Below are 26,511 nucleotides of genomic sequence, written 5' to 3'. Positions count from 1 at the left end.
CGAAAAATAGGGATAATCTTATTGGAAATACATTTTGAAATGGGTCAGAACCAGATTTATAAGTCTTCCTGAGCCCTGAGCAGCTAGGCATTTTTCTTTGTTTTTAATATCATATTTATTTCTTTGACACAGAGAGAAAACAAGTGGTGGGGAGAGGCAGAGGAAGAGGAAGAAGCAGGCTCCCCACTGAGCAGGGAGCCTGATGTGGGGCTTGATCCCAGAACCCTGGGATCCGGACATGAGCTGAAGGCAGACGCTTAACGAAATGAGCCACCCAAGCACCCTGGCATCTAGGCCTTTAATCAACTATTTACTTTTGCTAAGAAAGAGCATAGGAGGAAAGGAAAGCTGGAACCAGCACTCTGGAGACTAGGGACCAACTCCGGTGTGGCCTCTGACACTATATGTGACACCGGGGGCCTCATTCTTCCTGTAGGTATACGTGGTTGATTATGCTTTTCGTCTTCCTTATCAAGTAAGAGTAGTAATATCAAAGAGTCTCATTATTCCTGGACAACTTACCTAAAGACTAAAGAATGGACTCTGGAGATAATCAACAGATAAAGAGAAGGAGGTGGAAGGGAGGAGAGTAAGAGAAGATTCTAGAAATGTATCCGTCACCACCTGTGAGTAAGCAGCTAACCCTGGAAGGTGAGAATATGGAGTCAAGGAGGGAATGATTCCCCTCTGCAGCATGGTGATGACCATGCACCAAGAGGGGACAGTCAGAAGGAATAATCTCCAAAGTTGTAATAACTCCCTTTGGAAGCCTGAATTTCTTCACCCATGTCTGTGATCCGTGTAAGGTCTGTCATATACTTTTACTAAAAGTTGATCAGTCAAGTATCCAGAGTAGATAATTCTCTTCCCATTGGAGAATTTAATAAATTTTTAGAGATATTAAGCAAAGCTCAGGCTTTCATATGCAGTCATTTTTAGTTCATCCCATTTCTGGGACGTATTACTGACATATAAAAACTGTCTTTCATTGATAGCTACTTAACTGATTGATACCTTTGTGGTACAGTCCACCTTTTGGTTCTATTTATCAATACATTTTTTTAAAATAATTGAGCAGCTATGGGCATATCTTGATTAAAAGTATCAAACTTTAGGGCAGCCTGGCTGGTTCAGTGGTTGAGCGCTGTTTAGTGTTTAGCCTTCAGCCCAGGGCCTGATCCTGGAGACCCCGGATCGAGTCCCACATCGGGCTCCCTGCGTGGAGCCTGCTTCTCCCTCTGCCTGTGTCTCTGCCTCTCTCTCTCTTTCTCTTTCTCTATCTCTCATGAATAAATAAATAAAATCTTTTATAAAAAAAGTATCAAACTTTAAACAAATGGTCCTTTTGGGTATGTCTGATACAAATCATCAAAGAAATCTAAAGCATTATATGATGGAAAAACAGGAGCCTAATTCTGCTTTTATGAAACTCAAGTTTAAAGAAACTGCCCTGCATCTAGCTTCAGGAGACTTTGGTTTGAAATCACTCTTGGCCACCTTGAACCAGTAACCTAACTTTCCTGAACTTCAGCTCCTCAGTAAGGAATGGTGTCCTAACACCTACCTAACAGGAATATTGTGGGAATTAAGTATAGTCGTGTTCCCATTACATGTTTGTTGGATTAATCCATGGCCATTGAACCAGTTTCTCTATTTATTTAGAGCGTTCCCAATAATTTTTAAATTCTTTTCACAAATAGTTATTTAGAACGAACCATGAGAAGCCTGTGTTCTGTGGTGGGAGAAAGTAGTGAACAAGATGCTTGCTGTCCTTTTTCTCATGAAGTTGACAGCCTCGAGAGGAACGTAGGCTCCTAATCAGATCGTTACAATGAGGGGTGCCAAGTGCTCTGGTGTGAGAAGAATTTTTTTTACTGCTCATGTTGTATTCACCCCAAATCTGCAGCGATGTGGCTTTGAGAACCTGTAAGCCCAGGAAATGGCAGTGCTGGGCAATCTCAGGGAAGGACTGTGCTACCTGACAGAGCCATTCTGGGGCTCAGAATAATGGTTGGTGCCCTCTATGACCCAACCCAGGAATGTAAGAACAGCCATGCCTCATTTACCTGAGCAGCTGATGAAAGCTTTTCTTCCCTTGGGTGCCTGGGTGGCTTAGTGGTTGAGCGTCTGCTTTTTGCTCAGGTCGTGATCCTGGAGTCCTGGAATGGAGTCCCACATAAGGGCTCCCTGCTCAGCGGGGAGCCTGCTTTGCCCTCTGCCTGTGTCTCTGCCTCTCTCTGTGTGTCTCCCGTGAATAAATAAATAAAATCTGCAAAAAATTTTTTTCTTTCCTCATGAGATTTTTGGAGGTTAGTTTTTGTACCTTCAAGACAACAGATTAGAGTCAGCCCTTGCTTTATCTTGTAAAAAACAATAGCAGTTTATTGAAGTAAAATTAGCATACCATAAAATTCACTCATTTTAAATGTGCAATTCAATGATTTTTAGTAGATTTACGAAGTTGTGCAACCGTCACCACAATCTAGTATGAGAACATTTTCCATTCACCCCTGAAAGAAACCTCATGCGCATTTGCAGCCATTCCCTGTACTCACCCCCACTCCCAGACAACAACTAATCTGTTTTCTGTCTTGATAGATTTGTGTATTTTGGACATTTCATGTAAACGGAATCAAACAATATGTGGTCGTTCGTGTCTGGCTTCCTTCACTCGGCATAACGTAGATGAGATGCATCCATGTCGCAATATGCACCTGCACCTTTACTGCTGATTGGTATTCTATTGTATGGGTATTCTTCAAGTTAGCCATTCACCAGCTGATGCACATTTGGATTGTTTCCACTTTCTGGCAACTATCCTTGATTTCTCTTAGCCCTTCTGTGAACGGATCTCATTTTCAACAGAATATCCTTGGTTTTGCCCCATGTGCAAAACACAATGGCTTTAAATCCTTTAAGCATCATTCTCAAGTGGATTTCATTTTGTTTTTGCCTTGGATCATCTTCTTCTGAGTAGTCTCTATATTTCTTCTGCCTTTCCCTATCACTCCTCCCTTTTCCCTCACTCCACTGTCACTCTGTCTTAGCAGCTGGTTATAGCACACCCAGCATGGTTCACTGACAAGAATGATAAGTGACAAGCCAGAAAACCTGTGTGTAAGTTTGGGTTCAAGTCTACTGTTAGCAAGACCCTCTGTGATTTCATTTAACTCCCTCAGTTACTTCACTTGAGGGAGATAGACTAGAACAATTTTATGTTTTTCTTTGAGCAGTATCACTTTCTTTAAATCTTAGTGGAATCGGGGATCCCTGGGTGGCTCAGTGGTTTAGTGCCTGCCTTTGGCCCAGGGCACGATCCTGGAGTCCCGGGATAGAGTCCCACATCGGGCTCCCAGCATGGAGCCTGCTTCTCCCTCCTCCTGTGTCTCTGCCTTCTCTCTCTCTCTCTCTCTCTCTGTCTATCATAAATAAATAAATAAATCTTAAAAAAATCTTAGTGGAACCCTCATGCATAACATTAAATTGATAAACAGTTTGAAGTGAGGGGTGAAGTTTGGGATTCTGTGGAGCTCCGAGCTCTGGAACACATAGTTTGAAATGCCCTGAGCTAGTTCCAACCTAAGAGTCTATGAAAGTGTTTTTATTTTTTAATTATTTTTTTAAAGATTTTATTTATTTATTCATGAGAGACACAAAGAAAGAGGCAGAGACACAGGCAGAGAGAGGCAGGCTCCCTGCCAGGAACCTGATATGGGACTCTACTCCAGGACCCTGGGATCATGACCTGAGCCGAAGGCAGAGGCAGACGCTCAACCGCTGAGCCACTAGGCGTCCCTATGAAAGTGTTTTTAAACCCTCGAATTATCCTAGCCCCTTCCAGTATAGTTATATAGAAGGAAACAGGCAGGGGTAGTGGCAAAAGCACTGGACCTAAGAATCAAAAGATCTGGCTGCAACACTTGACTTGTATGATCTTGGGCAAATTATTTGACTTGAATCATGGTAATACATACAATGATGTCACAACATATGCACATTTAACAGGAATTCAAGGCTACAATTGGCACAAAGAGAAATTTTGTTATTACACTGGCCCTGATTCTGTTTGCCTTCAGCTCCATTTCTCACCCCTCAACCTGCTCTCTGCCTTGGGCAGTGGGGCCAAACCCCACAGGCTGCATCTTCCAAGTGTGTTCCACCAATGTGAGGTGCTACTGGAGACCAGAGGGCAGGAAGGACAGGGTAGGGTATTTCTTCCTCTCCTTTTTTTCTTGGGTGGCATCTTTATGGCTCCATTTCCTGATGAACTGGCCCACCTCATCCCAGTTTAACTCTAATGATCCCAGCCCCTGGGTTCTGGTGATACCTCCCCTTTCTGTTTTCCCTTAGTCAAGGAGTGGTAGAGGCTTCCAGAAATTGGGAACCTCTAGTTTGCTTCACTATCTTTTGTTTGGCTTCTCAACTTTCTTCTTCTAAACATTTCTATCACTTATGTAAACAATTTCCCATATTGAAGCCCCTCTATTTAAATACCTAGCATGGTTTCTGTTTTCCTGCCTGGACCCTGCCTGCTGCAACAGATGCTTGGTGGAATGGAGAGGGAAAGAATAAGCATCTGAACATGGTTGGCAACTCTGCTAACCGTTCCGCTCCATAAATCCATGCCCCCAAGTGAGGTGGGGTGGGAGACATGAGACCCCCAGGCTTAGTACCCATTATTGGGCTTAAAGTCAGGGAATGTTTTGTTATACCCCACTCTCTAAACATAAGTTAACTTATTTACAGAGACCCCAAACCACTCGTTCTGTATTTTATAGTCAGGAAATGTCAAGTAGATGTGTGTGATTTGATCTTTCCAGGTGGCTACAGAACTTTAACCCCCTTAGAAGACCAAACTCTGCTGAAAATCACCAGGAGAGTATGAGGATCAGATGAAACAGTATGAGTGAGAGTACCTTATGAACTGTGATGTTTCAAACAAATATAGGGCATTACTATTACTTATATTCCAAGGCCAAGTCTTCCAGGAACAATCCGATTTGATATCATCTTTTTATGGGACTTAAGGAGTAACTTTGGAGACTTTGCTAGAGTTCTCCATGGCTTTATACAAATACTCCACAGGGAAGACAAGGAGAGCTCATTTAACCTCAGTTCACAGTTTTGTTCTTTTACTAGAGAGACAAAAAAACAAAAAGTAATATTCTTTTCTGTAAAACTCATTGAAATTTATGGAATCATAAAAAGGCATCACTCTTTATCTTGGAGATGAAATTGGTTTGGGGAAAAGTATGAAATTTTTGGCTTTACTTGCTAAGTGCACAATGCCAAGTTAACGTTTCTTAGTATTTCCCTGCATCATCCTTGTCAAATTAACCCTAAGCTTAAATTAGAAAAGGAAAAAAAGTTTAAATTCCATTTTTCTCTTTCTCAAGGCGGAAAAGTGATTCTTTTTTTGACAACTACAGGATTTTCACATTGCTACACTAAACCACAAATTATATTAATGTGAATTAAGCCCCACAAATTTCTTCCTTTCAAAAGGCGGATCTCGTGGACATCTGTTTTGAACGAATAAATGTCTTAAGCCTTTGTTCAAATCTTTAATGAAATTGCTTTACTGGACTGTCTTTTAGGACCAAGGACTGAAGATTCTTTTTGATTCTCAGAGGTAAAGGAGCTAGTGAAGCTAACGGCACACTAATACAAACTGGCCTGTTCAGTTACTAATTTTCAGTTTATAAAATAATGATGATGATGATGATGCTGATGCTGGTGATGATAATGACAATAAGCCCTGTAAGATTGCTGTCTTGGCTTTCTAAAACTAGAATTAAGAAAGAGTTGCTAGCTAAACTTCATAAAATGTGTTCCCTGATTGCTGTGTTTGATGAATTTGTCTGCAACACATAGTCAGTTAGCCCCACATAGTGCTGAAATACCCCTCTTTTTGCTTGATCTTTATATTGGCTGCTAACTCAGCAATAGATCTGAATTTCTGTGTAGGTGTTCAGGCTTTAGATTTTTCCAGTGTCTCAAAAAATGTAATAAAGAGCCCCAAATCAATTTTTTGAATAGTTTGAAATGCAGTCTTTTCTCCTGAGACAAGCACTGATGGATGTGGCTAGATGCCTGCCACCTGTGGGGAGGGGGAAAGGGTGGGAGGGGGAGGGGTGGAGAAGGATGGGGAGGGACAAGCAGGGTCTGTTCTGTTTCACACAAGGCCAAAATCTTATAATACATGCCATGTAATCAGGCTAAGGACAAATAATCCCCATGAATAAATTTACAGTGAATTGACCTACATTTCACATTAGATAAAGCACACTTAAGTCATTAAATGAATTTCTCCCTCTGGTTCATTAGTTCTCAGCATGCTCTGATCCTTTACCCATTTGTCATATAGCTCATGAAAGCTGAATATGGGAAAAAGAAACTAAATCATTGCATGCATCCCTTTACCAGGTCAGAACATGTTCCCCATAGAGGAATTATTATGATGTTGGAGATTGACTGGTTCTCCTCTTGTTCTTGGCTAAAAGACAGAGAAGCTACATTCAATGTATTGGCCTGATGGCATTCTGCCAAACATTGTGCACATTAGCAATGATGTGCCCATGCTCACATTTACCCAGGAGCCTCTAGCTCTAAGAGCTTAGATTCAGCATTATGAGAGCCCTCAAGAGTGGATCTAGTGACAGTTAAGGATTAAAGAGGTTGGCCTTTTGAAAAATTCTCACTTGCAACTCAAACACTCTCTTTCTTCTCTGAAGATACTCATTGGGTAAAGATGGGGTAGAGGGAAATATCATGAGTCAGCCTCGGGTAGTATTTGCCACACCAGATGGAAGTATCTTTTTTTTTTTTTTTTTAAGTAGACTCCACTAGTGTGGGGCTTAAGCTCATGACCCTGAGATCAAGACTTGAGCTGAAATCAAGAGTTAGGCGCTTGACCAACTTTGCCACCCAGGTACACCAAGCAGATATATTTTCAAAGTGCATTATCCTTCTTGGCATGGAACTCATAGTGTTTCACCAAGCTGCTGGTCTGGCTTTGGAAAGTCTGAGAAACAAACCAACAATATAATATTAACAGTTGAGTGCAGTGGTTTTTTGGGGTTTTGTTTTTGTTTTTGTTTTTTGCATTATCCAAAATATTATTTTATTTTTTAATGGAAAAAAGGCATTAATATTCAAATGAAAGAATCACACTAAAAAACTTGATAATATAAGAAACACCCTCCAAGAACATTCAAGCAGCAGTCAGAGGGAGGGAAAAGTATGTCAACAGCCCACGAGTTTTCCTCAAAATATTACTTGATAGAATACAACCCAATTCGCTGGCTACAACAATTCATAGAATTTTTCATTGTTTTCTTGAGCTGCAAAGTTCACTGTTGCAGTGTTTTCACAGGACCAATCAAATGCTGCTTCTTGGTTCAAAAGGCCACTGGTAGACTTATCTGAGTGTGGAGAATGTTCCTTCATCGCTGGGGAGATCCGCTCCCAAGAAAAGAAAACTGAAGTCTGTGCCAAGCCTCTCACAGCTCACGTCTTTCCAGATTGTCCAGCTCCACGTCCCTGAGGTCAGTGTCGTCTTCCACGGGAAGCTCGCGGTCCTTGCGGTCCCAAGGCTCTCGGGTGCTGATGGCGGGGAAAGCCCCACCTCCGCCGGGAGCTGTCGATCCACGCCCCAAAGAGAAACTCCTTAGTGCCTTGCTCGCTGAAAGATCCTTTTAGAAGAGCAACTTTCATCTTGCGGGCGTCAATGACTCCGTGGCAGGGTATCCAAGCCCTCCGATCCCCAGTGCATTTTCAAGTTCCTCCTGGGCTCCAGCTTCTGCCCACAGCCACCCCCACATTTTCTTTTTGTATTTGCCTGCCAGCTTCAAAAGAACTTCTAAGTAAGAATTTCTGCCAGCAGCTCGGGTGTCCAGAATGTGGGGCCGCCCGGCCGACACCCTGATGCTCCTCGCGGGTCTCAGCGATGTCCTCGTTGACATCTCAGGCAGCGCATCTCGTGGTCTCAGACAACGAATCCGGGGCCCGGGACCCGAGGTCGGATCGTGTGGGTCCCCCATCATAGTCCACGGGGGACTGTCCCTTCTGAAATACCTCGATTGTAGGGAATGCCCTGAGCCCGCATCGGCTGGCTGGAGGCTGGTTACCCCCGTGGCCTCCGCAGCGGCGAGGCCACCCCCCCCCCCCCATCTGCTCTTCACCTCTGTGGCTGCAGCAGCCCATTCGGGCCGAGGCTTCTGCAGTGTCCACGCCAAGGAGCGTAGAATTCAACCATCCAAACATCGGCATTATCGAGGACGTTCTTACTGCAGCTCGATCACGTCCTTCGTATTAGAACTTTCACTCCTACCTGGTTTTCCAGAGCTGTACCCCCCCCCCCCCCCGCAAGGCGGTCCCTCACCAGCTGGCGCAGAGCCCAAGAGCGGCTTCGGTGGCGGCTTCTCCAGGTCTGCTCCCCTGATAATCTTCTGGTCTGTTTTTGTTGGATCCAAAAATCTTAATGGCAGGAAATCCCTGAATGCCATATTGACCTCCCAGAGACTGGCGTTTATCTGCCTCCACTGCACCGACTTTGACAACATCTTTTAATGCCGTTGCTACTTCCATTCTGGTGTCAACCTCTGGCAGTGGCCACCACGGAGCCTAGAGTTCTACTAGTAACTTTCCGGTTGAAATTTGATGGTGTTAGTTCAATCACATCATCACTGGAGGACTAAAGACCGTTTGCTGCTCGGAAGAAGGTGCAGCTCATCAGACCTGTTACTTCCTTTTTAGCATCTACGAAGATGATCGTATTTCTTTTTATCTATTGATGCAATAAACTGTGAAACTGCCCTGTGTTCTAAGGCAGTGCATGTGCATCATCACAGTCACATTTACATGTTTTGTAGATAGTATCTGGAAGATTCCAAATGGAGCTTTTTTGAATAGCACGACGGTAAATTTCCAGCACCAGGTGAGCCATGCCGAGCGCCTGGGCCGCTGCATAGTCCAGCTGTCGCCTGAACTCGAGTTCAGTGTTTTAATACATAAGGTCACACACATAGCAATGCTCTAAGGTACAGACAGGAGCTCTACAAAGAAGGAAAAAAGAAACCCTCATAAACAGGACTCATTATGTGTCATCAATGGCTGCCCCCAAAACTTATGGGATCTCAGCATTACTAGAGATATGAACCATGAAAGAAAGGAAGTATGCTAGCAAGACCAAAGCTGCAATATTTGTCCAGAATTTTAGTCAGTACTGTAAGAGGAACATAGGCAAAGTACAGCATGTTCAGAGGTGAGTAATGTAAGCGATGCTTATAAAAAAAAATGGACTCTGTTAAAATAATATAGCTGAGCTGAGGGCTAGAGATACAGAGATGAATATGAAACTCTCCTTGCCCTCAAGGAAGTTATAGCTAGGAATGGCTGAAAAAACTGAAAATTGGGGATCCCTGGGTGGCTCAGCAGTTTGGCGCCTGCCTTGGGCCCAGGGCATGATCCTGGAGCGCGGGATCGAGTCCCGTGTCGGGCTCCCTGCAAGGAGCCTGCTTCTCCCTCTATCTGTCTCTGCCTCTCTCTCTGGGTCTCTCATGAATAAATAAATAAAATCTTTAAAAAATCTGAAAATGTGTAGTTAGGTAAAAAGAAGACTGTAAGTGCTCAAATATTTGAAAAATCATCATATAGAGGAATTAGTTCCATTCTATGTGTTGCTAAGGGTAGAATTAAATACAGTGGGTAGAAGCCACAAAGATTCATTTTAGCTCAATATGAACAAATGGGATTGAAATTTCCAAGAGTGAGAGGTATCTAAAGGTATAATGAACAGCTTGAAGAAATTGTGAGGTCCAGGTTCTTAGGTGTTTAAGAAGACCTTTGACCTCTTGACAGGAAAGTAGGTGGACTTGGTGATGGGGATGTATGCTCACCTACTCATTCACTATTTACCCTACTATGTACCAGTACATCAGGTCCACTACTATGTCCCAAATTTTATGGATATACTGACGAGCAAAACCCAAAACCCTTTTCTTAAGGAGCTTAAGCCTAGAAGGAAGAGACAAACGTGGATCAAATAATCACAGAAATATATGGAAAACTACAACTGAGAAGTGTTTGGATAGAAAGGCACATGGTATTACAAAAGCAGACAGATGGATGTTTGACCTTGTTGGGAAGGTCAGGGAAGACTTTAATGAGAAACTTTCAACTAAACTCACATCCAAAGGGGGAGAGAGGATAGAAAGGGTCATTCCAGGCAGAAGGACAGACAGTGCCAGGTCCTATGGTGGGAAGACACCTCTTAGGTAGTGGCATCTCCATGACCTTTCACATTCTTTTTTACAGTATTTTACTGAATGGGTAATACATAAATGGAACAAAGTTAAAAACCAGGAAAGGGCATGGAGTGAAAGGAAGTCTTCATTTCTGCTCTAACTTTCCAGAGACAGTGAATTCACCAGGTTTTACTGATCCTTCCAGAAGCATTAGATGCATCGAACAGCATTCCTTTCTCTTGCCTCCATGAAATTGTAGCACACTGTACACCATTCTAATCTTGCTTTATTCTCCAGATGGTAGGTCTTGAGGTTCATTCATTTAGAGCTACCTTACAGGATTTTTTTGGAAGCCACACAGCAATGCATTGAAGAAAGCCCCATTGTTTATTTAGTCTCTCCTTTAGGAGGATTGCAGGCAACACAGTGATGAATATTCTTCTATGTACACAATTTTGCATATTTTTATTATATCCATAATGAAAATTTTGTGATTTTTTTATTAAAAATATTTCATACCATTTCTGATTATAAAAGTGATACATGCTTCTAGGGAAATATTTAAATATTGCAGAAATACATCATGCAGAATGTGAAAGTACCCAAGAATCCCGGCCTCCATAAATAACCACTAGATTACCTCTGCCTAGATGATTTCTAATCTAGAGTCATTGAAAAAGACGGGACATGTGGCACAAAAAGTAGATAGTAGATTCCGGAACATCTGTCTCTATGGTTTGGGGCTCCCATGGGAAATAAGTTGCTGAAGAAAGTGCTGATGCATTCCTCTACTATATTAAGGCTTTAAACAAATTTTATTTATTTATTTATTTGAGAGAGAGAGAGAGAGAGCACGAGCAGAGGAAGGGGCAGAGGGAGAGAGAGAGAGAGAATCTTGAGCAGGCTCCCTGCTGAGCGCAGAGCCCCATATGGGGCTCTATCTCACCACCCTGAGATCATGACCTGAGCCAAAATCAAGAGCTAGACACTTAACCAATTGAGCCACACAGGGGCCCCTATATTAGGTGTTTTTAACCTGGGTTCCATGGATGGCTTTGGGATGTAGATTAATCATCAACACATGTTTATTTTCCAAGGAAAGGATCTATAGCTGTCATCAAATTCTGAAAGGAATGTATGACCCCTAAAAGTTGAGAGCACCCATCAACAGAGAAAGGCCACCAGGTAAGTTTTATTTTGTTTCAGAGTGATTCTGATCTTGGCAGAGGGCTCTTCTAGGAGTTCCTCAAGTGCTGTAGAATTTGAACAAATTATTTAGCTTCATCTATAAAATAGGGATAGTACTAGTAACTCATAGGGTGGTTGTGAGGATTAAATACGTTAATATTCACAAGCACTTAGAAAAGTTTTTGCCAGATAACAAGACTTACATATGTATTTATAAAATAAGTCTAGTGCACATATCTCCTGCCTGCCCCAACGCCAATGAGAAAACCAAAGTCCATAAGTAAAGAACAGCAGACTCTTGACAAGCAGCCCAGACCTCCTGAATAATTTCTAATACCGAATCCTCCCCAGGGCAGCATGCTATCCCCATCCAGGGATCAAAATGTATCTAGGTCATTTGAGGAAGTAGCTAGGCAAGAGGATGTTGAAGCACTGGAATAAAACTCAATGTTAATTTTGCAGCTAGTGAGGCCAGTCTTTTACCATAAAAATGCAAATTATATGGGATAGATATATATATGCATGCATGCATACATAATACATATAATGTCATATTTCGGTAAAAAATTATTTAACTTTCAACTGAGGGATTTTTTTTTTTAAAGAATTACTGTGCCTCTAAACCAAAATAGCTGAAAAGTCACAGTTAGGATGCATAACCAGCAAGAATTAGGACTGCCTTGTTTGTTCCTCACCACTAACCTCTTGCTAAAATACACACACACACTCACACTTCGCACACATACATATACAAATATGTATTATTTTACATGTAGAATAATGCAATTGAACTATGCTATCTAAAAGGCACTGCTGCAAAGCCCCTGCACACTTTAATCCCAGGTCCTTTGTTTTTCTCCTTCCATCTCACAATGCAGGGCAATAGGGTCCCTGCCTTGCACTGACTAAATTTTCAGCAGGGAAATGAACTCAGTTCTGTCTCACATGTACTTACGGATCACCTAGTCTGTGCCAGGAGCCTTGCACAAAGCAAAGAGAAGTCAGATGGAGTTTCTGCGTCGTAGCTTGTCTCTAAAATAAGGTGCTTGAACTAGATGGTTAATCCATCTTTTTCAAGCTCTGAGTTCTGTGATTCCTGTGATGTTGAAGTAAAACCAGGCAGTAATTTGCAACCAGAAACTCTTCAGAGATCATCAGTGGCCTTCCTGGTAAGGATGGTAAGCTCCATCCCCTCAAAGATGCTCCCTCCCACACTTGAATCATTAACAATGTATCTCTAATACTAACAAGGTATCATGAATTATGATGTGCTACTTATACAGGGCTCCAAAATACAAGAACTCTTGACACATCAGTAGGTCCGAGAGCACTGCTAATCTCATTTCTATTTTCACGGGTATAAAAGCTGTACCTGTAGAACAGGGACTGAAACCCAGTGTGACCCCAGGTGACTCTATCTGCTCACACCACCACTGCGCTTATGCAAGGCGATTGCGTGCTGTCCCTGCTGAGCGTCTGAGGCTTTCCTCCTTCCCGCGTGGGCAGGGTCAGTCCTTTGAGTTTCCTTTATTGTACCCACAACACCCTGTCCACATGCAGCGGACACCTGGGCCGCTCCAGGACAGGCCATGTCCCATATAGGATTGGCTGGCCCACAGGGCTGCTCTTGGATGATCAGGGGTCTCTGGACAGGCCTAAGAGTAAGCAGTGAAAACATGCTCCTGCTCTCCTGTTCCCTGAGGCCCTGGCCACCTGCCCTGGCGGCTCTCTTCCCCAGGCCGGAAGCAGATGCTTTGTCCATCTCATCCCAGCATCAGCAGACCCTGAACTGTTCCATTGAAACTCCCTGAAGAAGGCTTGTTATCAGCTGAACTTGTTCTCTTTAAGGTTTTGATCTCAGCAAAGTTGAATGGGGCATTTCATGTGCTTCTGTGTATGGTTCTGAGAGGCATGCAGCGGGGGTGACGGGGAGGGGGGGCGGTGGTGGCTGCAGGGCCAGCCTGTCACCTTGGTTGTCTGAGATGAGCTCTATAGTGACCGAGCTGAGGCCAGTCCCCTCGGGACATTTCCAATAGTAATAATAATATTATGTGCTGTTGCATTTATTTATTTTATTATGGCGGTGGGCATATTCCCCCAAGCCAAGCCACACTCAGCCGAATGGAAGGGGTTGGGGCGGGCATGACTGGCATATTTTTTTTTAAATAGATTTTATTTATTTATTCATGAGAGAGAGAGAGAGAGAGAGAGAGAGAGGCAGAGGCACAGGCAGAGAGAAGCAGGCCCCATGCAGGGAGCCTGACATGGGACTCGATCCCAGGTCTCTAGGACCAGGCCCTGGGCCAAAGGCAGTGCTAAACCACTGAGCCAGCCAGGCTGCCCATTTTTATTTATTTATTTATTTTAAGATTTTATATGACTGGCCCTCCTTTATGGCAGAGAGAAGGGAGGGTCAGGGATGGAAGCCCATTTAGTGGAGCTATTAAGTTGCAAAGTTGAGACAGGAATGCAGATCTCCTGGCATCAGGCCCTGTGATCTCTGGGTTTTGTCATCTATAGACCACCCTGTAGAGTTGGCTCCGAGACGCTCTCCTCCCTTTTGGTGATCCAGTACACTTCAACAGTCAGCCAGGAAACCCCGACCTGGTCATCAAGCTAAAACCCATCTTCCGGTACCGAAAGGCCCAAGTTCTGAAATTGCCCTCTTCTCCCTCCACCTAATCAAATCCCCCTGACTTTTGAAACAGAGCACCACTCCAAGGAGAAAGCAAAGGGATGAAATGCATTTGCCGATAGATATGAATTAATAAATCATTATTTAATGTACTTGTCAGAGATACTTTGGAATCCCCAACCATAATAAGCGTCTCAAAGGGCAGAATTTCAAGAGCTATTTCTGGGCACACAGAATGCATTGTAAGGTGTCTGCTTACCTCTTAAACTCCATTCTGGACACCCCACCCCATGGATGTCTGGTTGGACCTGGAAAGAAGAGATTCTTCGGGCCAGGACATCATTTAAGTTCTGAACCCATGAGCAATGACAACCCTGAAAGTAGATAGGATGCAAAAGATCTATATCCAATGCAAGTGTGGACAACGAATTGACGTGCGAGCCCCAGCTGCTGACACCAAAGTCAAGTGCATGGCACTGGGTCCAACTGCTGGGCTGAGGCTCTGTACACATCTGAGTCATTCTAGAACCATTCGACCACATTCCTAGCACTGTGCCAACCAAGATGGTGAGGCTCCGCTCCTGTCCTCTGTTGCCCTCACTCCCTCGCCCTGCTTGTTCTGGAAACCCAGCAACTCTTCTGCAGCAAGGTAGCACTAGAGGGTCTGCTCTGAGACTCTGGGGCTCCTGCCAGGCTTCTAACTTCTCAGCAGGAATCTTGGATCTCATTGGTTTACATATTCCCCTAAGCACAAAACTAACAGTCCCCAGACCCCATTTCCTCTCCACCAACCACTACTATGTGTCTTTCCAGATTAGGTCTGAGCCTCCTGCTTCCTTTCCTCATGTGAACTGAAAGTGTACACTTGACAACAGATTCATCTTCTTTCCTGTCTGCCCCAACTTTCAGCTCCATCTAGCAGTGTCCTCCCAATGCCCAGACACTCCCTTCCATGCCAGGAGACCTTCCCCTAACATGCCATCAGAAGCCTCCCTGTCAGGAGTACGCTTGCTAACGTTAGCCGGGCACTGACCATAGCTCCGGCACCATGCTTGGCTTCAGTTATCTCATTTAATCCTCCTAATAAACTAATAACGTCAGTGCCAGTATTACCACTTTTACAAGGGAGGAAACATGCACAGCCCATGAAGTAATTTGCCCCAAATCACATAGTTGGAAAGTGGAGGAAATGGGGTGTTCTTGTGAATACCAACAATGCTCCAGCGCACAGCCTTGTGCTTTTATTTTTGCAAGCTGTTGAATAAATTCTTTGAAGTGGAATGAATGATGGGGTCAGACAGAATAAGAAACTGAAAACAAATGTTGCCACATATATTACTACCAAACTGTTCATAATCTTCATCTATAAAGAGATACAAAAAAAAAAAACACTGGGATAAAATAAGTAATATAAAGGGGGAAAAAAAGAAAGCGCATTAAACATTTTAATAACTTTTTCCAAATTACCTACAAAAATGATTGTACAAATTACACCCCCATCAGTGGTGTGTGAGAGCACCTGTTGGCCGGTGTCCTTGCCAATAGTGAAATTTTTAATCCAGTATCTTTGTCCTTTTGATTAAGTAAGTGATCTTGTTTTAACTTCTAGTCTTTCGTTAATGGTGAGTTTGTGCATAATCTCATGTTTATTGGCCAGTTACAGTTTTCCACGCAGATATAAACAACAGTAGTACAAAACAGAACTGATTTCTCTGACAAAAATCTGCATTTCCTTTATTGCCTGCAAGTTGATGGCATGATCATTCACCAATTACTCAAAATAGCAACCCAGGAACAGACTTTGGTTCTTCCCCTTCCCTCTACAGCTGGTCAAACAAGTGGCAAGGATTGCACCTCACAAATGCCCCCAGGATGGGCTCCTCCTTATAGTCCCTGTGGCTCCCCTGATGCCGCAGTCCCTCGGCACCGCTGTGGAGGGATCTACTGCAGTGCCCATAGGGGTCGGTCGGTGCTGTTATCCCGAGTGCGCCTGTGCTCCCCAGTTCCCACCCCACTGTGAGACAGGATGAATTCCCTAGCCCCCCTCTCCATTGCCCCCCCAGGGCTCCCTCTCCTTGCTTTCTCTTTCCTACACTCCCAAGGCCTTCCCACATCCCTCCACCTTGTGTGGAACACTGCCTCACTGCAAGCCCACCTCCCACCTCTGGGACTTGAGGAAGCCCCTGCAAGGTCAGAGAGCCCAGGGCAAGGCCACACTGAATGGGAAGTCACATTGTGATCCTGGGTCTCTCTGGGACTGTGGCCTGGCTAGCCTCCTCTCTTGTCTTTCTCTGTATCTGTTTGCTCCTCCCTTTCTTTAGGCTCCCCTCCCCTCTCTGCTCCTATTTCCTGGCATGTCTGCTTTACAGTCTTTCTTCCTCCATCTTTTCCCATTTGTGTCTCTGTTCCTCTTCTCGGGGGCACATCTGAGTGCCCCCTTGCTTCCTTGAGGTCCCAGAGAAGAGGCAGGAGGGGAAGGGCACCATTGGGTCCTCCACTGCAGGCAGATGACACCTGCTACTTGTCCTTGTCTGTCTTGGGAGAAGCAAGCAGTGCTCCCCCCCAGAGCTGCGTCTGCCAGTCCTCAGGCTTGCCATTCCCCTTCGTCCTCAGAAGTCCTCCTCCTCACCCCAGAGGGACATCACCTGAATCCCTGCTCTCCCCGTTTCCCTGAGGCAGTTCTGTCCCGCTCCTGAAACCAGCCAGAAGGACCTCTGTCCTGGAGCATCCACTCTTTGGGGCCCCTCAGCCAGCACACCCCTTTCTCCATCCCCACTCTGTTCCCAAGAATACAAGGATGGCCCCAGCCCTCTGCACCCCTTCTCACTGGACAACGGGGTACCCTGATAGCTGGCTTCACTCTGATCTTTTTCAGAGGGAAGCTCACTTTCTTTATGGTGCTTTTTTTTTTTTTTTTTTTTTAAAGATCTTATTCATTTATTTGAGAGAGCATGAGCAGAGAGAGGGGCAGAGGGAGAGGGACAAGCAGATATCCTGCCGAGCAGGGAGCCCGACATGGGCCTCCATCCCAGGACCACAGGGATCACAACCTGAGCCAAAAGCAGACACTTAACCGAATGAGCCACCCAGGTTCCCCGGTGCTAACTTTATAAAATGTTTTTTTTTCTTAAGACATCTCTAAGCGAAAAAAGAAAAAAAAAATCTCTAAGTGCAAACAAAGTAAAGAATAGGGGGTGGAGGATGATGCTAAGAAATGAGGCAGGTGGGTTGGAGCAAAATTTCATTCTCTCAGCCTGGACCCAGAGCCCACTCTGTAGGTGCAAGGGGCTGTTTCTGAGGGAGGCAAAGAATCCAGTGGAATCCTTGGTGACCCTTTATAGTTCCAGTCCTGCGGTAGTGAGCACGTCTGTGGCCAGATGGGCGGGTGTAGAGAAATCCCAGGTCTTCACAGCAGGGGGTGAGGAGCCTTCCCCAGGCTCAGGTTTACTCCCCACCTGCAGAGGCAGGGCTGCCAGGGCCCGCCTCACCCCTGGCTCCCCCTCTCCCCTGCTGGTAGGACAGTTGACAGCTCAGAGCTTCAGGGCAGCCCCAGCAGGGAATGAATAGCACCTCTTCCAGCCCAAACAGCTGTCCTGCTGCGGCCCCTCCTTGTTCCCTCCTCACCAGCCTGTTTAGGCCAGGTTTTCTTTCTGTTAGAAACACTTTTGTTCTCAGTTTTGTTGAATTTAACCGAGGATTGGATATTTAAAAACAAAGTCACCATCTGTTTTGTGATTTTTCTGAAGCCCGCTCACGGTATAAGCCTCTGCAGCTGGCTCCCATTTACAGCACAGTTATAGGGTCTCCTCCACCCCAGTGTTTTCTTTGGCAGGCACTAGAATCACCCGGGGTATTTATTGAACATGTGTATACCTGGGCTGCTCCCCACACCTACTGAATCAAAATCTCCGGGTAGGAAGTGGGTATATATATATTTTTTAACAAGCTGCCCAGGGGGTTCTGTTGTAAAACAAGCTCAAGGGCACCTGGGTGGCTCAGTGGTTGAGTGTCTGCCTTTGGTTCAGGTCAGGATCCCGGGATCCTGGGATCCAGTCCCACATCAGGCTCCCTGCATGAAGCCTGCTTCTCCCTCTGCCTGTGTCTCTGCCTCTCTGTGTCTCTCATGAATAATAAAAAAAAGGGCAGCCCAGGTGGCTCAGCAGTTTAGCGCCGCCTTCAGCCCAGGGCGTGATCCTAGAGACCTGGGATCGAGTCCCTCATCAGGCTCCCTGCATGGAGCCTGCTTCTCCCTCTGCCTGTGTCTCTGCCTCTCTCTGTGTGTGTGTCTCTCATGAATAAATAAATAAATAAAAGCTTAAAAAAAAAAAAAACCAAAAAAACAAACAAGCTCAAACCAGTGACCTGTAGTAGAACGTGGGCTCTGGGTGAGAGGCTGAGGCTGTGGGCCTACCTTTGCTGAGTGACTTTGAGAGAGTTACTTAACCACTCTGTGCTCCAGTTTTCTCATCTTAAATTGGGGCTGATAGAACTTCTGCGAGGGATTGTTGTAAGGAATGAACAAAGAAATGTGTGCAATCTCTCCTAAAACATTGCCTTTAGGCAACAGATGCTTTATAAAGTAATTCTCAAGGCCTCAGCTGGTAAAGTGGGAGCTCCCAGGGTCCTGCCGGCTGTGATTAGGGGGTTTCATTTCCCTGAACAGGGTCTTTGTGACTGTGGCTGAGCTGGACTGGAAACAGAAGGTGGTGAAAAACCCTGCTTTACCTATATCTTTAAGTTTTCAAAACTACAGGGATCCCTGGGTGGCGCAGCAGTTTGGCGCCTGCCTTTGGCCCAGGACGCGATCCTGGAGACTCGGGATCGAATCCCACATCGGTCTCCCGGTGCATGGAGCCTGCTTCTCCCTCTGCCTATGTCTCTGCCTCTCTCTCTTTCTCTCTCTGTGACTATCATAAAAAAATAAAATCTAAAAAAAAAAAAAAAAAAAAAGTTTTCAAAACTACATATTTTTTCTTCCCACCCATGGGCAGCCCCCCTAGCAGGGTCTTGCTCTGCTCCTGTCCAGCCCTTTGACCCCTAGCAGAGGACACAGGAGAGTGATGGAACATAAGAGAGCTAGCTCAGTAGCCCTGGCGTTCTCCTCCTAGCCAGCTCAGGCCAAAACATGCCTCCCCTGGAATTTGAATACTTCCTGAAATAGCAACACCAACCCCAAAGCTCCTGTGCTCCTACCTCCTCCTGGTGGAGACACAGCTTGTGCTTGCTTTATCCTACAGTAAACTCCCCAGACCTGTGTTTGACCATATGGTGGTCAAACACAGCTAGCAAGAGATTCAGGCCCACCCAGAGGCTGTGTCAAACAGCCTGTGCCTACAACAGGCTAAGCCCTTCATATACGACCTACCCAGCAACTCCACGAAACAGGTAATGTCATTATGCCCGTTTTTTAGCCAAGAGAACTAAGGTTTTGTGAAGTCCTGTCCCTTTTGCCTAAGTCCACACAGCTAACAGAGGGTGGGGGAGGATTTGAACCCAGGTCTCTGACCCTAGAATCTACTCTTACCCACTACAGTCTGCCTGGCAGGCATTTGCCTCTGTGTCCCCTTGCAGCATGTGGCCAATGAGTGATGCTGCAGGATGTTCCCTGCTTGTACTTTCTTTTTTTTTTTTAAAGATTTATTTATTTACTTATTCATGAGAGACAGACAGAGAGAGGCAGAGACACAGGCAGAAGGAGATGCAGGCTCTTCAAAGGGAGCCTGATGCGGGACCTGATCCCACATCTGGGGATCACGCCCTGAGCCCTCAACCACTGAGCCACTCAGGGGTCCCCTTGCTTGTACTTTCCATCCTTTCCCGTCACCTCACGGAGGCACCACAGGCTTGTCAGTTACACAAAGCACCATGGTTTGACACAGCCTCTGGGTGGGCCTGAATCTCTTGCTAGCTGGGTGACCTTGGGCAAGTTAGTTAGCCTCTCTGGGCCTCAGTTTCTTCATCTATAAAATCAGATTCATAAGACAGGTTATCATGGGGCTACCATGAGGATTGTTATCTGGTTTAGCTCAGTGCCAGCACTAGGTATAAATAATATCACTTATATGTGTAGTAATTTATAACTATCCTACATCTTCATCTTTTAAGGCAGAGGTTGATAAACCACAGTCAGTGGGCCAAATTGAACCCCTCATGTTTGCATTATGGCCTGTGAGATAGGAACAGTTTTCACATTTTTAAATGGTTGAAAAACAATCAAAAGAATAATAATGTGGGTGGCCCGGGTGGGTCCGTGGTTTAGCGCCGCCTTCAGCCAGGGGTGTGATCCTGGAGACCCGGGATCGAGTCCCGCGTCAGGCTCCCTGCATGGAGCCTGCTTCTCCATCTGCCTATGTCTCTGCCTCCCTCTCTCTCTGGGTGTCTCTCATGATTAAAAAAAAAAAAAAAAAAAAAAAAGAATAATAATGTTTCATGACATGTGACAACATTATGTAATTTAAATTTCAGTGTCAGGGCGCCTGGGTGGCTCAGTTGGTTAAGCGGCTGACTCTTGATTTCATCTCAGGTCACGATCTCAGAGTCCTGGGTTCTGCATCTGGCTTCATATTCAACGGGGACTCAGCTTGAGATTCTCTCCCTCTCCCTCTCCCTCTGCCTATCCCCTGGCTCCCATGCTCTCGCTCTCTCTAAAATAAATAAGTAAATCTTTTTTTTTTTTTTTTTATGATAGTCACAGAGAGAGAGAGAGAGAGAGAGAGAGGCAGAAGGTTCGAAGCAGGCTCCATGCACCAGGAGCCCGACGTGGGATTCGATCCCGGGTCTCCAGGATCGCGCCCTGGGCCAAAGGCAGGCGCTAAACCGCTTCGCCACCCAGGGATCCCCTATAAGTAAATCTTTTTTTAAAAATAAATAAAAAATAAATTTCAGTGTCCAAAAACAAGGTCTTATTGAAATGTACCATGCTCAGTCATTTGCATACGGCCTGTGGTTACTTTCGCTCTACAGTGCAGACTTACAGCTGTAATGGAGAATATATGGCAGCAAAACCAAAAATATTTACTATCTGATCCTTTACAGGACATGTTTGCCAATCCTTGTTGGGGGGCGGAGCATAAGGGCTTATGCTAAAAGCTTCTGCGTAGTCCTGGCCAGGGCTGTCAGTAAGGACGAACCCTCTGACCCTGAGCCCCTGCCAGTACATGAAGACTGGCAAGGCTTCCATGGAGCTGCAGACCACAGTGGAAGGGGTAGGTTGCGGAGTATTGGACAATGTAGGTTTTGGACACAATGAAGCAGCTGACAGAGGGAGTTGGGGCAGAAAAAATAAGAAGATAAAGTTATCAGCTGGGACTCCAAGAGACCCGTCGTCTTCTCCCAGCAAACACACTTCATCGCTTCATTCCAAAACTTTCCAGCCTGCCTTCCATCTAATGAGATGATGTCATTAAGTCCTGGACGAGGACCTGTAAGCCAAAGAGCAGGACCAGCTTCCAGAATACTTCCTTAAAAACACGTAGCAGGTGTTCTTCACCCCGCCTTGGCTCTCTACTCTCCCCTGTGCCTGGGAGATAGCTGGAGTTCTAGAACCTATTTTGGATCATGAAGATATGAACCACTTCCTAGGGTTGGCAAACAGTGATCTGCAAGTAGGCTGGATCCCTAGGACTTTGAGGAAAGGAGCCACCACTCTTGGCCTAAATTGCTTACCTCTGGACATTAGCGTAAGAAAGAAAAAACAGGGGGCGCCTTTGGCTCAGGTCATGATCCTGGGGTCCTGGGATCAAGTCCCACATTAGGCCCCCCGCAGGGAGCCTGCTTCTCCCTCTGCCTATGTTTCTGCCTCTCTGTGTGTCTCTCATGAATAAATAAATAAAATCTTAAAAAAAAAAAAAAGAAAAAACAAAACAAACACAGGAAACCCTTTTGTCATTTGAAGCCACTGTTGTGTTGGAATTCTCATTCTAAGCCAGACTTAATCCTAACCAATACACTTCTCTTCTGGAGATGTCTTTCGGTGATAACTTCCTGTTTTCTTTCCTTTCTGGTTGTCCTTGACCTTCACTTTAATAGATTTTCCCTGTATCAACGTGTGGGGGAAGCTGTGTCCTGAGTGGACAGCGAGGAGCACAGGCATGCAGTTTCTGGACTTGTGTCCCTCAGCTTGGCCAAGAATGATGCAGTACCTTCCTTCAGTTTCGCCCTGAGCCTGGCACATACGGAGAAGTTTTCATTGGTTTTTTATTTTTATTTCTTAAGCTAGCTACTTGCATTATCAGCATCATTTATCTTACAATAGTTACCCAAATACTTAAGTCGAGCCTTGTCTATAAAATTGAGAACTGGTCATTTCCTCCACTACTCGAAAATATTTGTTAACCGAACAAATATCTGATCTGAGCAACAAAGAGCAATGTCCTTAGACTAGCCACAAACTCCTTTGCAATGTGGCTGAAGCCAACTTCTTCATTTCATCTCCTACCTCTCTCAGAAAACCAAGTGCAGCCATGGCAAGGTGCCTCCAAAAGTCAGCCTTCCAGGGGCATCCTATTTGCACACGGGGTACTGCAGAGGTCGGCCACTAGAGGATACGTTCTCAAAGTTAAATACTAGAACGAGGGTGGGAGGAGGCTTCAAGGCTTGATGAGCAGTTTCCTTACCCGAGAGCAGGTGGTAGGAGATGCTGACCTGGATTGCGGCCTTGGGTGTTTATTCAGGCAGCTTGGATCAGGCCTGCGGAAACAGCAGGAGAATAGGGGTGGAAATGGAAGAGGGAACTCTGGAAAATCTGGTCCAGAGCTCCCTTGCTCTCCTAACACTGTACAAATTCAGGGACTGACTAGGCTTATCTTTTGCATTGGGCTCAAATTCTTTGCTATTCTAACTCAGAAATGCAGGAATTAAGTAGATTTAGCTATCATAGCATGCCTCTCCATCTAAACTCACTTCCAGACTCAGGGATCAAATGGATCAGAATGCAGGGGTAGTTATACCTTATATTTTAGGAGGAAAAAACATATCGAGATGTAAGATAAAATATAGTTTTTAAAGATCTTCTTTACTTATATGAGAGAGTGAGCACAGCCAGGGGGAGCAGTAGGCAGAGGGAGAGAGAGAAGCAGGCTCCTCGCTGAGCAGGGAGCCTGATGTGGGGCTTGATCAAACAGCTCTGAGATCATGACCTGAGCCAAAGGCAGACGTTTACCCAATGAGCCACCCAGGCACCCAAAATACTTCTAATCGAATACCTCATTTTATAGAGATGTAATTATTAGGCTTATAGGACTACAATTAGTACTTTAGAGCTGCATTTATTGAAATATTACATCTTTCAGGCTGCTTGTATGTTTTGTTCTATAAAATCAGAATGATGATATGATTTATAATCTTCGTTGTTTCCATGGCCACGTTTTGGCAACTCTAGAATCAAGTTCAATTTCCTCAAGCTGATGTTCAAGATCCTCAGTAATAGGACTTGTATTTTCCGCTGCAGTGAAGCAATCTCACCGCCCACCCACCAGTGTGTCTGTGCCTTTCTTTCCTTTGCTTTCTCAGCTCTCGGCACTCACCTCTTCCTCTTCCTTGCCTTCCATAATACCATCCCTTCTTTAGAGAGAAACTTTCCTGACCTGGGATCCTCAGTGTGGACCACAGAGTATCACACCGTGGAATAGACTCCATCGATTTGCTTTCTTTCTTTTCCCCCCCATCTATTTGTTTTCTGAAGTTGTAGGTACGTAGCCTCATGTTTTAACAAAACTGTAACACAACTAAACATGAGGTCATTTTTTCTTTCCTTTTCTTTTTAAATTCTTGATTCTTTAATTCCTTATCCGGTGTCAGGCCAGTAGCAGACGTAGCAGACTTCCAATAAATATCTCTGAATCATTGCTAAATTTGCCACTTGCTCAAAGACAGACATTTGACTTAGAAGAGCACCAGGAGCAAATGGGAACCAGAGATAATAAAACGCTACGAAATGCAATTTCCTGTTTTATGTAATGCCAGAGTGAAACATTTCTACCATATCTCCTAGGAAATATAGAGTGACTCAAAATTGAAAAAATGGAAGGAAGCAAAAAGGAAGAAAAAAGAAAAAGAAAAAAAAATGGAAGGAAGCCACACTGAATGGCTGCTACAGAAATGAAACGAAAGCCTAGCATTTCCCGGCTATGGATGCCTACAGATGACACGTCCCCGAGCAAGGCCAGCCTTTCCATGCACAGAGCACCTACGGGGCCAGAGCCTGCCCACACCTGCGCAGGTGTGGCTTCTGTTAACATTTATACCCTCTGCAGGTGACAGGCTGCCTGACTGTTCTCTTAGCCACTCAGGCAAGCGGCCGGGGCCCAGATGGCAGGTCCTACATCTGGAGGGGTCCAGTGTGGCTCTGCGTGGGGCCCTCAGCTCCAATCCTGCCCTTCCTGGAGCCCCTGGCCTGGCAGAGCTGGGGACGCCAGCGATCGGGGTGGGGGAGGCTAGTGTTCAGACTACATTTCCCAGACTCTCCTGCAAGCTGCTTCTGGTGAGAGTCTGTCTCTGAGAGTCACAGTGGAGCCCAGAGCAGAAGCAAGTGGCCGACACCGTCTCCTGCCCATGCGAGGGCCTCTGGAAGCAACAGCAGCTGCAGGAGTGTAGGCTGCATGGCCTACAGCCCTGTTAGCAGCAGTGGTGAAGCTTCCAGTGGTCCAGCAGCCAGGGCATGTGGGCTCCAGCATCCTGACAGCTGGGCCATCCCCTTTCCCTGGTATCTCCCATTCCCTTCAAGACTGTCGCCATTGGATGGCTGCATGAAATTCCTCTCTGCACAAAACATGTGGACGAGGTGCTGACTTCTTGACTGGACTCTACTAACATGGATGCAAGTTAAACTGTCCAAAAGCTGGATGCTGTGGGTAGGACAAAGGGCCCAGGTATAGCATGGGCAGCATGCAACCTGGCCAGCAAAGTGAGGAAGTGCAGGGTGGAAGAAATATCAGACCAGGAGGAGGGCCACCTGCGGGAAGCTTCCTCCACTGTTCACAGACCAATGGGTGAGGACCTGAGGGCCAACGAGGGGCCCAGCTGGGTGTCAGGTCACCCCAGTGCACCTCAGAGCCTATCTCAAGAAGACTTTCAGAAGGAGAACGGAGGCATGGAGGGGATACAGAGGCAAGGAGTGGAAGAGAGAGGCCAGCTAAGGAAGAAAAGTGGTGGCCAGATTATCAAACACATTTGCCATTTCACTGCATGGCATAGGACTGGCCTTGTAGCACAGTCATGAGAAAATTGGATTTCATGCTATAGCTTAAGAACACACACTGGAGTCGAGGTAGATTTGATAATGCACTCTAACTTGATAAGATGAATTTGATAAGTTTTAAAAATTCAAATTTTGTTTGGACTAGAAGTTTGGTGTTACCTGAATAGAAATTACTTTCTTTATTTTTGTCAAGAAGCTGGGCTTACTTCTCACAACTAGCATGCTATAAAGATGCCTCTTCCAAGGATAGGTTACAAAAGGCGATGACTTCCGTCTTGCTAGTGCCCTCTCTGTCTGGCTCATCTCACTTGCTGGCTATGATGACACTAGCTACCACTTGTGATCTGCCCTATGGTCTGTGTGGCAGGAAACTAAATCTGGCCACTGGCCAATAGCCCACGAGTAACTGAATCTTGCCAACAGCCTTATTATGAATGAGCTTTGAAGCAGACACCTTCCCAGCTGAGTCTTGAGACATCTGCTGCTCTGGTTGACCCCTTGATTATAGAAGACCGAGCTAAGGCACACTTGAATTCCTGATGTATATACAAACTGTGAAATAATAGGTATTGTAAGCCTCTGAGTTTGGGGGTAATTCGTTACACAGCATAGATAGCTAATACAGACACCTTGAGGGCTTCTTTCCCCTTCTACTTTGTCTGCAGATCCAGAGCATGGGCTCCATTCAGCAATGGATGGACAGAGATAGACGACCAATGACCCACCCAGTGACTGACCGTAAGGAGAAGCAGGATTCTTTGAAAGGAGGAGGAGCACAGGAGATAAATAAACCAAGAGGAAGCTGTAGGGGAGGGAGGAGAAAGTAGGGGAGTGGTTTCAAGAGAAAAGGTCCTTGAGAGCAGAGAGCTAGGTTCACATCTGTTAGAGGAGCTGGGGTAGGGAGAGAGTGTCCACCAGGCCTGAATCTCAGCTACAAACTCAGGCGTAGGAGAAATATTACAATCCTTTGCTTTTCTTAAATAAACTTACTTCTACTTCAAAGTCTACTTCCTGCTGACCAGTCGTTCCTAGGGCTGTGCCACTTTTCCAGGGTAGGACGAAGGTTCTGGGTCATTCTTGGGGTGAGGTCCTCCCCACCCCGCCTCCACCAGGTATAGTCAGCAGGCTCCTGCTGTTCTAGTCTGTATCATGTCTTCAGGTCTGTCTGCCCTGCCGGTCCCTCCCCTATTTGGATGTGGGGAGTCTTTGACAAGCCCAGGGCACAGGCCTGGGAGTCAGCCTCC

The 26,511-nt window shown here is 45.4% G+C and overlaps 1 pseudogene; it reads right to left on the bottom strand.

The window, feature by feature from the left end:
• Nucleotides 1-7,129: 7,129 nt before the first annotated feature.
• On the bottom strand, nt 7,130-9,160 carry LOC144302880 (protein disulfide-isomerase A6 pseudogene; annotated as a pseudogene).
• Nucleotides 9,161-26,511: the final 17,351 nt, after the last annotated feature.

Source organism: Canis aureus, chromosome 32 (assembly GCF_053574225.1).
Source record: "Canis aureus isolate CA01 chromosome 32, VMU_Caureus_v.1.0, whole genome shotgun sequence".
In the NCBI taxonomy this organism is placed as follows: domain Eukaryota; kingdom Metazoa; phylum Chordata; class Mammalia; order Carnivora; family Canidae; genus Canis; species Canis aureus.
This window is presented reverse-complemented; position numbering and strand designations above follow the sequence as displayed.